Genomic DNA, 13120 nt, shown 5'->3' with positions numbered 1-13120 from the left:
CAGTTGACAAAAGCCTCGCCCCCGGAATGCAAAACGAAAACAAAACAATTGATGTCATGCTCTAGAACAAACATTTCCCTTTGTGATATAAATAGATAGATAGATAGATAGATATAAACGTTTATTCAATGTTGCAAATAGTGTATAATACAGAGTAATATGGACAAAATAAAAGTAAATATAAAATATATTAAAAGATGAAACAATAAACAAAAGGCAACATCTAGGTCCGGGGAGAAGCACAGCTTTTGTTCCCCAGCCTATGAACAGACAAACCCAATAAACAGACAGACATTAAAAATACAGGACAAAACTAACAGGACAAAATTGACAGGTGTAAGACAGAAAATAAAGCCGTTACAATTTCTACATACAAAAATAAAATCAGAATCTTAGTATTCATTAAGAAAACGAGTTTTAAGTTTTTTGGTAAAAGTTGAGAGAGTACGCAATGATTTAAAAGAGTCATCCAGACTATTCCAAAATAAAGTGCCACGCTGGACAACACCATTTTTAGACAACGAGGTTCTACGATAGTTAACATACAGATTTTTCCTAGCAGCGCTATGGGTATAATAGGAGTGGATGTTTGAGGTAAGTGTAAAACTGGAGTTGAAACAAGCAGGTAAAAGATTATTCATATATTTATACATAAACTTTCCTAAGTTAAGATGATAAAGGTCAACGAATTTTAACAGTTTTAAATTACAAAAGACATAACATAATTTGATTTGAGAACGTTTATACATAATTTATTTGCTAAAAGCCAAGAAGTGATTACCCTGAGCTCAATATTAATGTTCTGCACAGCTAAGTCTACATTTTTATCTGAATACAACAAACTTGTGTCATCTGCAAACAAACAAAATGTAAAAACATTGACCTTTCCCTTCTAGACCTTATTACGAGTTTCTTTATCGTTATTACTTTAAAAAATCGTCACCGTTTTCACAAAGGGTCCTTACTTTATGTTTTGCAAACAAGACGGGCAAATTTATTTTCAGCAGCAAAAAGTTGGATGAATTGAAGTTTTCAAAAATGGCATCAAGCCTCCTACTTTTACCAGCTGAATCTGAACAATACTTCTAGCTACTTATGGTTATGGCAAGCTCGATGTTTTCCGTTAAAGACACTTGAAACCTTTGGTATTGTCAAAGACCAGTCTTTTCACTTGGTGTATCTCAACAAAAGATGCAAAACAAAAATTGTGAAAATTTGAACCCAAATGGTCGTCGAAGTTGCGAGTTAATAATCGAAAAATAAAAAAAAACAGTCTTTTCGCGCAAGATGTGTGCTTTCAGATGCTTGATTTCTGACATGATGTACAAATTACAGATTGTCACTGTGGCAAACATCTCCCGTCTCAATACGTTAATGCATTTTGACTCGTACGTGTTTGGGTCTTGTGCTTTTCATATTTTTAGATTGTTGGTTTTCCTTGCTTTTAGTTGCTAGCTTTTTATTCACCGTCTAATGATTTTGTTATGCGCTCGAACGTGTACATTCTAAAGGCGCAGTATAAAATCAATAAATTATGTATTATTTATTTATTTATCACATTTTAGTTCCCTTAACAGTCGAGGTATCTTCTAATACAATTTGTTTCGGTTTGACATCATTACTGCAAACTCAACGATTTTTCCAAGAGCATTGCTGTATGTTGTTGAGCTTATTGAGACGGTCCGTTTAACATTCTGTTCAAGTCAGACATTCACTCATGCAGACGTCTGCTACCCACTTTCGTGTGTACCATACACTACTGTGTACTTGAAAGGTTTGTGCTTGAACTCTGTGTGACGGTTAGACTTGACTCAAGTCCCAACCCCGTGCCATCCCCCGAAAACTAATGTTTTGTGAAGCACGGGTACCAGCTACAAGTTGCATCACCATAACAACACGGCCAAGTGGGTATGTCGAACCATACGTCACTATACATAATATCCCTTGAAATTTTGAAACTTAATAATATGTTGACAGACAAGCTCGCCTGGCATTTTCATGCCCAGCAGTAGGTTGCTACATGTCATGTATGCTCATTATTCTTTTGCAACATTGGGAAATCCCCCAGAACCTTGGATCCTGTGCCACTGGCACTTGATATAGATGTAGCAGATAAACCTGAAGCTAGGTCACTCAAATTCTCCATTATGTTACTCAATCGTATAATGGAGGAAGTCAAGAAAAAAAGGTTTTCTACTTTATTCATTAGAGGAGTAATTTAAAAAAAAAAAACGCTAATTGTGCCAATAAAACCACGGCAAGGTCACTTAACGCAGGGTTATAAACTGAAATACAATACAGATATAGCCTGTCTTTCGCAATAAGTTCTTATTATTTTCGCCTTTGTAATCACACAAATATGCAGCCATGATAGCTTTTTAAGGAGTGGTGACGCATCTCTGTGAGAGGGTGACTTTCCCAAAAAAACATAGTGACGTGTTATAAAAACAGCTTCGCATATGCGCTACTGTACTAAGCCCGGGAAGGGACAGTGGTAAGAAAAAAATATGCAGGGGCTAATTCGTTCGCACGGTTTAGTAATCCGTTCGAACGAATTAATAATCCGTTCGCACGGTTTAGTAATCCGTTCGCACGGTTTAGTAATCCGTTCGAACGAATTAGTAATCCATTCAAACGAATTAATAATCCGTTCGCACGGTTTAGTTATCCGTTCGAACGAATTAGCAATCCGTTTGAACGAATTAGTAATCCGTTCGCACGGTTTAGTAATCCGTTCGCACGGTTTAGTAATCCGTTCGAACGAATTAACAATCAGTTTGCACGGTCTAATAATCCGTTCGAACGAATTAGTAATCCGTTCAAACGAATTAATAATCCGTTCGCACGGTTTAGTTATCCGTTCGAACGAATTAGCAATCTGTTTGAACGAATTAGTAATCCGTTCGCACGGTTTAATAATTCGTTCGAACGATTTAGTAATCCGTTCGAACGAATTAGCAATCCGTTCGAACGAATTAGTAATCCGTTCAGTGGTTTAACTAAGGCATGAAATGGCGCTGCACGCATGCGTAAGCAATCCCCTCACAACAACTTTTTGCTTCAAGATGGCAGAGGGCCGCAACACAAGTTCTGACTCTGATGATGACCGTGTTGATAAGTTTGTCAATAGATGCATTGCTAATTGAAAAGACGAGGGTGGACATCTTGAAGCAAAGTGTTGTTGTGAGGGGATTGCTTACGCATGCGTGCAGCGCCATTTCATGCCTTAGTTAAACCGTGCGAACGGATTACTAATTCGTTCGAACGGATTGCTAATTCGTTCGAACGGATTACTAATTCGTTCGAACGGATTATTAAACCGTGCGAACGGATTACTAATTCGTTCAAACGGATTGCTAATTCGTTCGAACGGATAACTAAACCGTGCGAACGGATTATTAATTCGTTTGAACGGATTACTAATTCGTTCGAACGGATTACTAAACCGTGCGAACGGATTACTAAACCGTGCGAACGGATTATTAATTCGTTCGAACGGATTATTAATTCGTTCGAACGGATTACTTAACCGTGCGAACGAATTAGCCCCTGCATATTTTTTTCTTACCACTGTCCCTTCCCGGGCTTAGTACTACTGTCTGCCGTCTGACAGTACAAAAAAAATACTAAAACAAAAACATGAGTAGTGCAAAACCAATAGTATTTTGTGACATTATAAAGAGGAGCAAAAATATAGCATTTTTATTTTAAAGTCGGAAATCGGTAAGCTTAAGAAATATGAGTGTTTTCCCAAGTTGAAACAAACTGATTTTAAGAATAACGCCTAGAGGTAATTTATGCCTGGTCAGGTTATTGATAAGGGCCTATGTCAAAATTTAGATATGCGGAAAATGCGGAATCGGGAAGTGATGGTCGTTTTTAACAAATAAGAATCTGTTATAAACGAGTACAAAAACAAAACCCCCTTTAAGTTTTACATTTATTTGTTTGTCACCAAATTAACATTTTATGGCAAGATCATGGCTCGAATTGTGAACTATGTCTAGGGTAGCCTACTAAGGGCCATGACTTGTCTCCCTACCGGTCCCCGAAAGTCCGGTAAGTGTACAAGCTTTAGTAGCATAGGCTGACAGTGCATCGTGAACTGTCATTTCTCCGTCAGAACTCCTTCCCAAACACTTAATGCAGACCAACCTCTTATTTTACTGTTGCGTAATTCCCGTCACCATTTTTAACCGATATAAAAGACAAAGACGTTTGTACTCACTTTTCAAAATACACTTCTAGAGCAACTTATTTTGAAGTTTGTTGATTGTTAGTCATATCGGTAGGGCCGACGCCACAAAACTGGCGCCAACCCCAGAGCTCATTCAGCGCGCTTAACACTGCTAGATTGTTTGGTACGCCAACAAAACTGGCAACCGCCCAAGTCCCATATAGCACTTCAGGCCAAACTTTTGAAAAACACTAACTATGGCTTTTGATTACTTAGTAAACATTCACGCAAACACAATGTACATTTCCCGTGTACTTCACAGTCCCATTTATCAATGCATATTACTTTATAGTCTGTTTCAGGTCAAAGATCACAGGCTCTAAAAATAGATGCAGTTGCAAGCTGCACGTTGCAGTATCACAACAACATTGTGAAGTGGGTGAGCCATCTACATCACATCGACAGTCATGCATGTCACTAGTATTAACAAAACATGTCCCTTGAAATTACGAAAAAATCTTGCGAAATAAGTTATTATGTTTCACATTGAAGCGCTTAGGGACATGTTTGATTTCTATGTGTTATGCGCTATATAAGAATGGTTAATTATTATTATTATTTATTATTATTGGTATTCACACAAATACGCAGTAATACTCTGGTAGCTTTTGAGGAGTAGTGTATCATCATACACTTTTGCAGAAGGTAATGGTGAAAGACTTCTCTTGAAATATTACTCCATGAAAATATTAAAACAATTATCAATTCTCGATATCGAGAATAACGGAAACAAGGGTGGATTTTCCCGTTATTTTCTCCCGTCTCCGATGACCGACTGAGCTTAAATTGTCACAGGTTTGTTATTTTATATATCAGTTGTGATACACGAAGTGTGGGCTTTTGGACAATACTGTTTACCGAAAGTGTCCAATGGCTTGAGGCAGTATTTTTTAACATTCTAAAATTCGAATTGTCGTTATTGTACTTTTTACATTGTAAAACGAAAATGCTGTTAGTATTGTCCATTTTGTATCAGTATTCTTGACATTGACATCTGTATGATTATCTGAATTCCTGAAATTATTTGTCTGTGTATTACTTTGCTTTGTATATAAATATTTGTCTGGTCCAGACTTTTATTGCTGTTCTTTCCGAGCGCCCTGAGGCGGATTATTTCTGCTTTTGTTTTTGCGCTTTGTAAGTTTGTTTCTTTATTATTATCATTCATATTAGAATATTTCGAAACGAATGTGCATTTCAAAAAGTTAAAGGTTGCCATCTGATTTCCATTTAGCTTTGTTTATCAGCAATCTACCTCATTTAGGCCTATGTTTTGATGACAAATACAACAAATACCCCTCGAGCATCACCCCCCAAAACGAACGCTCATGTTTACTAATTCACTTCATCCCGTATAGTAACCAGCTTGTTTTGTCCTTGTGGTACCATGATGGATAAAGGGGGAAACACTAACATAGACTGGGTTTATTTCTACCACCAGGGGTTATTCAAATTGTTCATGTAAGTTCCACGAGATAAGTGTGGTTTATATATTTGTAATCAAACCCTCTCTCCACGTCATCACCCCCTCTATAAAACCAACTGAGAGCAAACAATTATTAAATATTTGACCCTTTAGTTTTTGAATATAATTCATCAATACAGAAACATTTGTTTTCCCTTGCAGAAAAGTCAGGCCATTTATACTATCTTTTGCATTTATACCATCGGTTATTTGGGTTGGTAAGTTGTTTGCAACAGCTAATTCTATTTTGTCAAAAAAATTAAAAAGTTAACAACCGTGATAGGAGAATTTGATGATCCCGGGTTTTGTTGATTGGAACCGTTGCCCATCAAACGCATGCACGAGTGGAGAAATTATTTTTCAAAACAAAAAGTAATGCTAAGCGGTGAGTTCGGCATATTTTACATTGTGATTCATTTATTGTAGGCCTATGCATATACAAGTTAAGAGCTTTGTGTTGAATAATATATGACCCATATGTATTGTATGGGTATATCATTGTGCTGTCATCTGTATACAATAAAGTAAACGTATGTTTGTATAAAATAAAAAATAAAAATGTATAATATATATGTTTGAAATAATAATCACAAAATATTGTACCCCCAACATATAATTAACAATTGTTTCACATAGGCTATAAAACGAAACAACAAATAGTACAAATGTTAACAAACTTCGTTAAAGAATTATCAACTCATTAATCAGTGTACAAACAAAACCCAATACGGCGCGACAAAAGTTAGAATACACCAAATCATATATTATTATTAGCAGTCCTTCTTGCTAATTTAATCACGACAACAATGGAGCTATAAAAAATAAGTTTGTAGTTCTGAAATTCTCGTCATTTAAATAACAACCAGTTTTCTCAATTGCGCAACGGTTGCGGAAGTTCGTGATTATATCGTTGATTCGTCCTATGACCCGCTTGAACATGTTTGGACACGATTAGAACGCTGCATACGACACTACGCAGTGGACTGCTACATTTTTGACCGGGATGTTCTTGCTTGACACGTCTTCGTTTTCATAAAAATGACTTGTGTAATAGTTTAATTAGTTACACAATACATTGTACGCTACATCGTCCAAGTTAAACAATCAAAAAGACATATTAAAACACTATAGCTCAAATATTTATGAAATTATTCCATTATGCACCATAAGCATGTACACCCCTTGCAGCATTATCGACCAATCTACTATTCACCGATACGTTCGGGGAAACTCCCACCTTCATCGAAGACCCACAATGACCCACATGACTGTGGGTCATGACCCGCCTTCAGAAAACGGGGTCATTATATACTACTCACGAATGTCTTGACAAAATGCCATGTTTGTTTTCTGCAGTAGTAGGCCCCTGACAATTTAATTTTAATCTTAGATTCTGTGATTAGAGTGTTGTTTTTCACTCGTGGATTTTAAGCATGATAGGAACACATGATCGAAACAAACCTGTAATAATTGTCTTGCATGCGTAATAATTAATGTGCAAGAGCATGTTTCACCCCGGCATAACGTGCGGAACACTATGAACGGTGCGAATTGTTTAGGGTTCGTCTCAACAGCACAGAGGGTTAGTTAGCACAAATCGTCATCTTTATTCAGTTTGAATAAGGTACAAAATAATAATAATAGCACATGCGTGTGTACATCTCATGCGACTGTTGTGAAACGGTTTGTCATTTTGGATTGCTTTCAAGGGTGCATATACAACTACCGTAGACATTTACCGACAACAACAGCTACATAGGCGGCCAAACCGTGTTAAGTTTTCCCGAAAATATTTCACCATATCAAAACAAAACTTACCTCTTGTGCGAAAGAGTGTTTTGTGGTATTATTATATCCTACCAATGGTTGAATCGCTATCCGAGTGTGTGCTGACTAGCATAGCCTCGTGCATTTACATTAACATAATCTTTGCACAATGACGGTGGGCCAGGAGGTGCCTCACTGGATTGAGGAATGGATCATTGTTCATGTGTGAAAAACATCTGACGATCCATTAAAATTCCGATCGTTTACATTTTTATTTTCTGAAACCCTGGGAGGTCAGCTTAGTAGCTATACGCCCCTTTTGCTTCTTTATTTGTTCATTTTTCTTCGTTCCTTCTTTTTCTTCTGCTTCTTGTTTGTCTTATAAAAAGAGTGTTTCATAAAGGGGTCCTTTATTGGAATAGTCTTAATGCAGAACATAAACAGTCAGTGTTTTTTCTTTTCGTAAAAAGTTTAAGAAGATTTTGATTGATTTATACACTACTTATTAATTATATATCTTTTTTGTTTTAATACACAACTTTTTTTCGTAATTATTTATCTATAGCCTAGTCTCACTCATGCATAATGTACATAACGTCCATGTCCTCTTTGTTTGTTTGTGTATGCTTTTGTGTAAAGTGTCCTTGTCTTTAGGGAAGAGGGAAAACAGCTCTTGCTTCTTCTTTCTCCTACATCTTAAAGGCAGTGGACACTATTGGTAATCGTCAAAGACTAGTTCAAAGTTGGTGTATCTCAACATTATGCATAAAACAACAAACCTGCTCAATCGGTCATCAAAGTTGCGAGATAATAATGAAAGAAAAAAACACCCTTTTCGAACAAAGTTGTGTTCGTTCAGATGATTTCGAGACCTCAAGTTCTAATTCTGAGGTATTGAAATCAAATTCGTGGAAAATTACTTCTTTCTCGAAAACTATGGCACTTCAGAGGGAGCCGTTTCTCACAATGTTTTGTACCATCAACCTATCCCCATTACTCGTCACCCAATGAGGTTTTACGCTAATAATTATTTTTAGTAATTACCAATAGTGTCCACTGCCTTACGTCAAACTGTTTTTTTTATAATTGTTCATTAACTGGATTAAGTGATCCTTAGTACAAGTTATTATATGTTTTCTGAACAATATTATCACACTGTATTAATTGATGTTGACATGAAATAAATGTATCTGAAAAGATAATTGGTACCACTCTGCAGTGTCGTGGTTGAATGTCATGGCTTCTATCACATAACGATATGCACTGTATGACATTTGGAAGGGCGTGCATAATATGCAAGGCAGCGGTATTATAAATGCGGTCGATGTCATCAGTGAAGCAGCTGCAAGTCTGGTCTTGTGATTATTTTGTTAGTTCAGTTTGTATTGTATTTTTTGAGAACACATTTGCGGGTATACAACCATGCAATAAAGCTTTTTATGGCGGCTCTGAAAAGAGCCGTGGTTTGGTTTTCCACGTTTCGAACACAGCAAAGTGATTTCCCATATACCAAGGTGACGTTCAGTCTACAGGCCTAGTCAACTCATACACTGCAAAAACTGGTGTTGTTTACATAAAACGATCCAGACAGTACCTGCTGGTGGGCATCGCTCTCGATCGCGCAGCAATAATATGCAAAATCTGCAAAATGATTGTCGTGTATAGAGTGTGACCCTGTGTGCAAATATGTCGGCTCAAGTTCAAGGTTCATATCATGTACGTACTCAGACTGATTGAAAGATATGATATACACGAGAGGCACGTGACGCATCATGGCAATGTAACCAGAGTATAGGTTAAAGACAGTGGACACTATTGGTAATTGTCAAAGACCAGTCTTCTCACTTGGTGTATCTCAACATGCATAAAATAACAAACCTGTGAAAATTTGAGCTCAATTGGTCGTCAAAGTTGCGAGAAAACAACGAAAGAAAAAACACCCTTGTCACACGAAGTTGTGTGTTTTTAGATGGTTGATATCGAGACCTCAAATCCTTAATTTAGGTCTCGAAATCAAATTCGTGGAAAATTACTTCTTTCTCGAAAACCATGTCACTTCAGAGGGCGCTTTTTCTGACAATGTTTTATACTATAACACCCCTTACAAGTATTCTGCCTGCTCATTGGTTTAGAGCGCGTCACATGACATGTCTTAGTTTTGCTAGACGACGGCCGTGTGATAGTGCGTTGGTTTGCCGTGCGCTAGTCCGAAGACTAGCACACGGCGCGCAGTACCCAGACGTCCGTTGCGTGTACGAGGATGATAAATTAATAGTCTGTAACCATTTCGGATTGCACGACACTACATGCAGCACAGTAAAAGTTTTTGCAATCTGTATTCGCGTCGTCCGTGGATCGTAGCATTCAGGTCTGTAACTTAATAATAATAGTACAGTATTTAGAAATGTTTGGGGTGTTGCAAAACAAATATTGGCTGCTTTTACTCGTGCAATGGTTAAAAACTATGACTCCCTCGGTGATCCCCGTAGCGTTCTATTTTCCCTCGGCTTCGCCTCAGGAAAATAGAACGCTCCGGGGATCACCTTGGGCGGAGTCATAGTTTTAACCATAGCACTCGAAGCAGTCAATGTTTATATACTATCAACCTCTCCCCATTACTCGTCACCAAGTAAGGCTTTATGCTAATAAGTATTTTGAGTAATTACCAATAGTGTCCACTGCCTTTAATGTCGACAGCAGCTGTTGTGCACAGGGGACAGGTTCAAAGGGCAACACTCCTACACAACGTGATAGGTCAAGTGTGTCGCGAACTATGCTTTCCCTTAGCCTTTCCGTTTAATAATAAACTTGAATGTAATTTCGTTGACACTGCTTAGAACTACGTTACGTTACTTCCTCAAAATACACAGCGTTTCATAATGGAGTTCTACCACCATGATGGTTTCATATATTGCATACATGCAGTAATCATACCTAACAGACACAAGTTGGGGTTACACAACAGAACACTGAAATTAAGTCTATGAAATGTACTGATGGTTGGGCAACAATGCAATCAAATTGTACATTATTGTGGGCTGTTTGTTTCATAAATGATCCCTCTTATATCCTGCAACATATAAGTGTCACGGGTGTTGTTTAATATAAACAAAAACACATTTCCTGTCAGTCAATAACTGTTTTAAGAATGATGGAAAAGGGTGAAATGCTGTGCTCTTCGTTTGAACTGCGAACGATGCCAGAGTTGTTGTCTATTTTTATCACATATGTTGTTGTCTGATTGTACATGTATCATCTAACGTCAACCCTTTTTTGCAATAACTCGTGTCAATCCTCAATATTTGTTAACATTAAGTTTCAGTAAATCAAAGACAGTAATCACAAGGAAAACTAACAGGAGTGGGTGATTGAAACTATGGAAACAAAATTCCCTTAAAGGCACTGGACACTATACATTGGTAATTACTCAAAATACATGTTAGCATAAAACCTCACTTGGTAATAAGCAATGTCGAGCGTTTATAGTATAAAACATTGTGAGAACCGGTTCCCTCTTAAGTGACGTAGTTTTCGAAAAAGAAGTGATTTTCCACGAACTTGATTTCGAGATCTCAGGTTTAGAATTTGAAGTCTCGAAATCAAGCATCTGAAAGCACACAACTTCGTGTGACAAGGGTGTATTTTCTTCCATTATTATCTCCCAACTTCGACGACCAAATGAGTTCAAATTTTCACAACTTTGACCTTAAGTGCATATGTTGAGATACACCAAGTGAGAAGACTGGTCTTTGACAATTTCCTAACGTGTTCAGTGCCTTTAATCAGAGATTTATAAAGCAATCAAACAAGGGGAAGCTATTAGGAAAGGGTGATATTTTTTATTGAAAATAAAGCAACACCATTCCTCAAGAGAGACTTGTTAAAAAGGAAAAAAAAAAAAAAAAAAAAAAAAAAAAAAACACTGGAAGACCGTTATGACTTACCTTTAGGCCGAAACTTGAATCTTGAGGTCGAAGTTGAAAGCAACTCTGGTAAAAAACAAATTTAAACGTTGTGAATTTTGGAAATCGCTGAAAATTGCCAAATATTGGATCGAGCGATTGCGTTGGCGTACGCCTATATAAATTCCTGACATCAACAATTTGCCGTATGATTTTCAAAACATTCACAAGTACACGCCCACACACATTACAAATAACATATTAAAAAATTAACTTAAAAAACAGTGGGATGCCCGCAGAAAAGCATAACAGCCTGTCACGAGTTTAAAATGTTAAAGGTGTACCAAAACCCAGAAAAGCCAGAAAAACAAAATTAGGCGAGAAGAGCATAAACACAACACATAATCGGTCTTAACAACAGCATAGATGTTACAGGAACGTTACAGAATTGGTAAGAAACAAAAATCCCGAAGAACACAGATCTTCATAAAACTCACACAGTCTAATGATGATGATAGTTGAAAACACCCCTTGAAATATTTCTCTCTGAAATGTCATATTTGATGATAAATAAATAATCTAACTTCGCGTTTGGAGTTTGTCGCTCAATGAGCGTTTTATTAGATTTTTATTTTGGCATCGATGCAATGCAATTTTTTCGCTATTCTCTCTTTACCCAGATGGCCGATCGATCTCAAACTTCAAGAGGTTTGTCAGTTTATGTATAGGTGTATTACATATAGCGTTTACACTGCCAGCAACTGTTTTTAGCAAAAACCAAATCTGAAAGAATACTAATTTTGGTTTTTACCAATACACCGATGTTTCTTAATGTTAGCACGTACAGTAGTTTTAGAAATCGGTTAATCGTCACGATTATTTTTAACCTCTCTTGTTTCGCTCGTCAGTTGGAGCTCTATTAAGTGCCTTAATGTTAACGTGTCACATGAACATTTTAGACTTTGTGATCACCGTGCAAATTCGACAGCGGTGCAAAGTTCCCAACATATCACAACTTTTAATAACAAGAGATAGATAGGTAGCAAAATTGACAGGTGTAAGACAGAAAATAAAGCCGTTACAATTTCTACATACACAAATAACATCAGAATCTTAGTATTCATTAAGAAAACGAGTTTAAGTTTTTTGGTAAAAGTTGAGAGAGTACGCAATGATTTAAAAGAGTCATCCAGACTATTCCAAAATAAAGTGCCACGCTGGACAACACCATTTTCAGACAACGAGGTTCTACGATAGTTAACATATATATACTGTACAGATTTTTCCTAGCAGCGCTACGGGTTTAATAGGAATGGATGTTTGAGGTAAGTGTAAAACTGGAGTTGAAACAAGCAGGTAAAAGATTATTCATATATTTATACATAAACTTTCCTAAGTTAAGATGATAAAGGTCAACGAATTTTGACAGTTTTAAATTACAAAAGAGAGGCCCAGAGTGCTCACAATAGTCCGCTTTGGAAATAACCCGAACTGCACGTTTCTGAAGAGTGAGAAGTTTATTACATTTAGGAGCTGGACTTCCCCATGTCAAAATTGCGTAATAAAGATAAGGTAAAATAAAAGAGTTGTACAAGGTCAGTAATATGCTACAGGGAAGGAAATTTTTAAGCCGATTCATTATACCTAAATTTCTAGATATTTTAACTGCTATAGTGCCAATATGCTTCTTCCAAGTCAAATTTTCATCAATATGAATTCCCAGAAATTTAGTACCCTTAACCTGCTCAA

General features: G+C 36.9%; 1 long non-coding RNA gene across 1 annotated transcript; it reads left to right on the top strand.

The window, feature by feature from the left end:
• Positions 1-285: 285 nt before the first annotated feature.
• On the top strand, positions 286-12467 carry LOC117301355. Its single transcript, XR_004520299.1, has 2 exons — positions 286-334; positions 12427-12467. It is a non-coding gene; the product is annotated as an uncharacterized LOC117301355 (long non-coding RNA).
• Positions 12468-13120: the final 653 nt, after the last annotated feature.

Source organism: Asterias rubens, chromosome 17 (genome assembly GCF_902459465.1).
Source record: "Asterias rubens chromosome 17, eAstRub1.3, whole genome shotgun sequence".
Lineage (NCBI taxonomy): Eukaryota > Metazoa > Echinodermata > Asteroidea > Forcipulatida > Asteriidae > Asterias > Asterias rubens.
Note: the sequence above shows the minus strand (reverse complement) of the source record. Positions and strands in the feature narration are given on the sequence as shown.